Source organism: Centroberyx gerrardi, chromosome 10 (genome assembly GCF_048128805.1).
Source record: "Centroberyx gerrardi isolate f3 chromosome 10, fCenGer3.hap1.cur.20231027, whole genome shotgun sequence".
In the NCBI taxonomy this organism is placed as follows: domain Eukaryota; kingdom Metazoa; phylum Chordata; class Actinopteri; order Beryciformes; family Berycidae; genus Centroberyx; species Centroberyx gerrardi.
In genome coordinates, this window is record NC_136006.1 from 3,884,997 (window position 1) to 3,890,996 (window position 6,000).

General features: G+C 42.5%; 1 protein-coding gene across 2 annotated transcripts in view; it reads right to left on the minus strand.

Moving 5' to 3' along the window:
• LOC139912130 (radixin) overlaps positions 1-6,000 on the minus strand; it is a 29,737-nt gene that overhangs the window by 23,206 nt on the left and 531 nt on the right. The window lies entirely within an intron of this gene.

A 6,000-nucleotide genomic window follows, 5' to 3' on the forward strand; every position in this document is an offset into this window, starting at 1 on the left:
GGTTCATATCAAATCCAGTCTGTTTTTGGCCTTTTAGAAAAAACCTTGAACCGGGATCCAGGGCTGACTTCACTCTGCTGCATCAGAGGTCAAAGATATCGCACAATCATTCATTTTCACATCTTGTTCTCACTCTTATTCCAGTCTTAATATGAAAATCTCAAACTAGTTAATGAGATTCAAAAGGCCATGATATGTAAATACAGTAATTAAGTGTTTTTCAAAGTCTGTTTTGAAACCGAAAGGCGTGTAGGGCATGAGATAATAACCTATAAACAAGGTTATTACATTAGCCTGCACAATACAGTGTACAGTAGATTATAAAAACAGTTTTGAGTTACAATAAAATGAGTATACGTGCACACACACACACACACACACACACACACACACACACACACACACACACACATTATAGTCTCTCTCCCTATCTCGCACTCTCTTACACACACACACTCTCTCTTCTCTCTCACACACTCCATATACTCTCTTTCTTTAACACACAGACAAACGCACACACAAATACCCATGCATACCACCTCATGGTATACATACACACACACGCACACACACACACACACACACACACACTGAAACGCCCATACATACCACATAATTGCACACATTCATGCCACATGCACAGGCATATTCAAACACACACACACACACACACACGGCAGCAGGAGTGCAGCAGGCGGACATCAGCTGGTCTGACAGCTGGTTGCTATGACGATGCATGGGCACAGCAAGCCGAACACATTCAGATCTGGTGAGTCAGCCTCTGTGTGTGTGTGTGTGCGTGTGTGTGTGTGTGTGTGTGTGTGATAGGATAGGAAGGGAGGCGAGAGAGCGAGTGTGTGTGTGAGCACTACAGAAAGAGAAAGGAGGAAGGAGAGTGTGTGTGTGTACGAGAGAGAAGGACAGAGATAGGGAGCGAGAAGGTGAGAGAGTGTAAGCGTATCAGTGAGTGTGAGTGTATCAGTGTGTGTGTGTGTGTGTGTGTGTGTGTGTGTGCCAAGGCTATTAATAAACCCAAGGTAGAGCAGCTAATTATATTCCATCTCCTGTAGAATCAGCCCTTCCCGGCTCTAACTCTCCCAACAAGGAGTTCAGGAGGAGAAACGGCTGCAACCGCCGCAGTGCAAACACAAGACAGAGTCAGCACAAGTTCAGGCATTTAGCTGCATACATCCTGCATTACTACTGTATCTACTGTTACTTTATTTATATAACACCTTTCAAAACCAAGGATACAAAGTGCTGCACAATAAAAACTCCAATTAAAAACATAAGAGCACAAAGCACATAGATAAAAACAGAAAACCAGACATCCTTTTAAGACATCAGCTGCTTTGAAAAAGATCACAATAAATTGAGATTTGCAAGTAGATGCTGTGCGGGAGCCTCATATATTTATGTGGCTCTTTTTTTCCCCCTGCACCCACAACTGAAATTGTCAGGTGTGCAAACTTTATTTTATTAAAGACAACATTAGTAAAAAAATTATAGCTTCTACAGCCACTGAAAGCAAGGGAATGAGATTAAGTCTTAAGAGGTTTTATTTTTTCATCACAGTCTCATTACAGGCTCATTAGTTTCATCACAGTCTCATCAGTCTCATCCCAGTCTCATCACAGGCTCATCAGGCTCATCACAGTCTCATCAGTCTCATCAGGCTCATCACAGTCTCATCACACAGTCTCATCACAGGTTCATCACAGTCTCATCACACAGTCTCATCAGTCTCATCACACAGTCTCATCAGTCTCATCACACAGTCTCATCAGTCTCATCACAGGTTCATCACAGTCTCATCACAGTCTCATCACAGTTACATCACAGTCTCATCACACAGTCTCATCAGTCTCATCACAGTCTCATCACAGTCTCATTAGTCTCATCAGTCTCATCACAGGTTCATCACAGGCTCATCAGTCTCATCACAGGCTCATCACAGTCTCATCACACAGTCTCATCAGTCTCATCACAGTCTCATCACAGTCTCATCACAGGTTCATCACAGTCTCATCACAGGCTCATCAGTCTCATCACAGTCTCATCACACAGTCTCATCAGTCTCATCACAGTCTCATCACACAGTCTCATCAGTCTCATCACAGTCTCATCACAGGTTCATCACAGTCTCATCACAGGCTCATCAGTCTCATCACAGTCTCATCACACAGTCTCATCAGTCTCATCACAGTCTCATCACACAGTCTCATCAGTCTCATCACAGTCTCATCACAGGTTCATCACAGTCTCATCACAGGCTCATCAGTCTCATCACAGTCTCATCACAGGCTCATCACAGTCTCATCACAGGCTCATCACAGGCTCATCAGTCTCATCACAGTCTCATCACAGGCTCATCAGTCTCATCACAGTCTCATCACAGTCTCATTAGTCTCATCAGTCTCATCACAGGCTCATCACAGGCTCATCACAGTCTCATCAGTCTCATCACAGGTTCATCACAGTCTCATCAGTCTCATCACAGGCTCATCACAGGCTCATCAGTCTCATCACAGGTTCATCACAGGCTCATCAGTCTCATCACAGTCTCATCACAGTCTCATTAGTCTCATCAGTCTCATCACAGGCTCATCACAGGCTCATCACAGTCTCATCAGTCTCATCACAGGTTCATCACAGTCTCATCACAGGCTCATCAGTCTCATCACAGTCTCATCACAGGCTCATCACAGTCTCATCACAGGCTCATCAGTCTCATCACAGTCTCATCACAGTCTTATTAGTCTCATCACAGTCTCATCACAGGCTCATCAGTCTCATCACAGTCTCATCACGGTCTCATCACAGGCTCATCACAGGCTCATCAGTCTCATCACAGGCTCATCACACAGCCTCATCACAGTCTCATCGCAGGATAATCACAGGCTCACAGCTCTGAACCAAACCAACACATCTAGTGAGCGATGGTTGCCATGGAAGCAGACAACAATCTTCCCATTGTTAGCCGAGAAGCAAAGCATCAGACAGCAAAATGTAATGACTCAAATGTCAAACAAGTCTGAAAATCAGGTAATAATGTTCCTCGGTGCTGCAGTTACCAACTCAGTGTGCTGTTATCATGGTGAAAAGCCTCTGCTGATGTTGGTCAACAAACTCAAAAGCTGTTTCTACTCTGTGGTGTTGCGTATGCATATACATGTGAATGTGCACCGGCACAAAATTTCACAAGGTCGTGAATCATGTGTTTCTTCACCAGGAAGGATCACAAGAATCTTCACTTGGTTGTAGGAATGGGACGATCTGTTTATCTCACGATTCAATTCGATACGTGATATGAGGGTTCAAGATTCAATACAACCAGGATACGATGTGATCAATAAAAGTTCAGTGACAACAAAGTCTGACTGTGCAGAATTCTGAGACTCAAATCTTTCTAGCGATGCCATTGGCTCGCTAGAATGTAAACAACAATTTAAAAATGTCTTTACAAAGTGACAATAATATAATTTGGATGGAGAGCTTGTGAAACTGTGAAGGTCAAGCGTCTCATTAGTGATTACTACCGAGCTAATATCACCATTCATGTTCCTGACCCACGGATACGGATTGTTTACTTGGTGGCCACTGAACATGAATGAAAAGCGTGTGACATCACTTCCTGCATGTCCAGCCCATCAGCACAGTGTAGTAATAACCTTATGTATTGCAGTTACAGTAAGAAAACAACATAACTGGATAACTGGATATTCTGCTGCTGTCCAGGCTGATAAGCTGAGATAACACTTCATGTGATTTGCAGTCTTTGTCCTTTTTCACTTTGACAACAGAAAACTAATCTTATCATTCCAATAAAGGCCATCAAAGTGAATTGGTAAATGTCTGTGTCTTCTGTACGATCAGCAGCTCTGTATTTGCTCTGTATATGTTAATGTTGTTTTAGTGGAGGTTTCTTGAACAAGCTGATCTGTATTTGAACCTCTCCAGCTCTCTTGTATACATGTATATCCATATAAACAAATACTTATACCATATATTACATCTATCTTGATATCTTTGTACATTTTGTGTATTTTCATATGCTCATATTGTGCATATTCTTCATTCTTTCCTTCCCTTGTCTCAGTATGTTCTGTTATTTTACACACCCTGCAGTACAGTACAGTACATGCTGAAATTCATATCTTTTTTGCATACTTTTCATACCTAGGAGAATGAAAGAGAGAGAGAGAGAGAGAGAGAGAGAGAGAGAAAGAGAGAGAAACACTGAGCTGAGAGAGAAAAGGGACTCCATTCTTCTGCCAGACCTGACGTCAGGACGGGGTCAGCACATGGCCTCGGTGTAGGGTGACGTGTGTGTGTGTGTGTGTGTGTATGTATGTGTGTGTGTGTGTGTGTGTGTAAGAGAGAGAGAGAGGGAGAGAGAGAGAAAGGGACAGGAATAGAGACTTCATGACAGAAAGCAAGCGATAGGTCTTGTGTGTGTGTGTGTGTGTGTGTGTGTGTGTATGTGTGTGTGAGAGAGAGAGAAAGAGACAGTGCATACCAGAAAGAGCAAGAGATAGGTGTGTGTGTGTGTGTGTGTGTATATTGATGAGCTGAGATGGGAAAGCAGCAGTCGACTCAGCATAAGAGGATCCAACCTGGGCCTCAATCCAGTACTACACACACACACACACACACACACACACACACACACACACACACACACACACTGCTGCTACTGATACTACTGCTGCTGTTATTTTGCTCACCCTGCTAATGCTGGAATCCAGACTTTTTTTGCACGTTTTCATTCACACATTTCTACTTTTGTCCAGTAATAAATCTCTTTTCTCCATCTGGACTGTGGAGTCAGGTTCCACTAATGACAAAAACTCCACTGAAGAGGCTGTTGGATTTCACACAAAGATGGAGGCTGTGTCTGCAGTGCATTCTGGTCTCTCTCCTGCTCCTGTGGGTGGAGAAACTGGTCTCTCTCCTCTTCTACGATGGATTTCTCCCTGTATGATTGTTGAGCGTCTCTCGGTGCAAAATGGCGGCTCTAGAAAGAAGAAGCCCTCGCTCTTTGATTCTGAGGGACTGACACCAAAACCTGACGTTTACCTCTGATGTTTTACATCCTGAAACATTTTCTCATATCAATCTCCACTGTAGCTGCTGGAAATATCTGGAGGTGGCAGGAAGAATCCAAGGGAAGAAGAAAAATAAACCTAACGACTAAATGGAGCTAGGAATGCAAGATACATCGCCATTTTTACATCGCTGTTTTTAACAGAGTTGAAGTGTTTTGTGGTGGAGTTTTGTCACTTCCTGTTGGCAAATATTTCCCACCGGCGACCATACTGACACCAGAATTTATTTTGGGCAAATAAGTTGAAACTACAGCGTCTCAGTTAGTGAGAAAGAGACGCTCTTCTCTGTTGCAGCCACACTTTGTGATCCAGCCTAAGACAGGTGTATTTTCTTGTTTTTTATGAGTTTGTTGAAGAAGAGAAAGAGTTCCTCCAGTGTCGAGAAGACGGATCCAATGAGCAACAATACAGTATTTACAGCTCTATGTTTAATAAGGTAATAACAATAAGGTAGTTAATAATAATCTCCATATAATGCAGTAATCTGTAGCGGAGGGTAAACCCACCTAAACCCACTTTACCACCTTTTTCTTTCTTTCTTCCTCTTTCTTTCTAACAGGTTTTGTCGATTTTAGTTTACTTACAAAGCATCTTCACCATTATGTATGAAAACAAAATCACACTTCAAAGCACAGAGAAGATTATGCATTGATATATCAAACCCTCCTCACCTCTAACACAGGTGTATTTCTACATAAAGATCTTACTTACATCTTTTATGTTTCATCTAATTTAATCTAATCTAATCTAATCTAATCTAATCTAATCTAATCTCTCACTGCCAAAACAAACACAGACGACGACAGAACAACAACCAACATAAAGAACAATGATTTCTCTCTCTGTCTTCCTCTCCCTGCGTCACCACAGCTCCGACAAACCTTTACAGCCT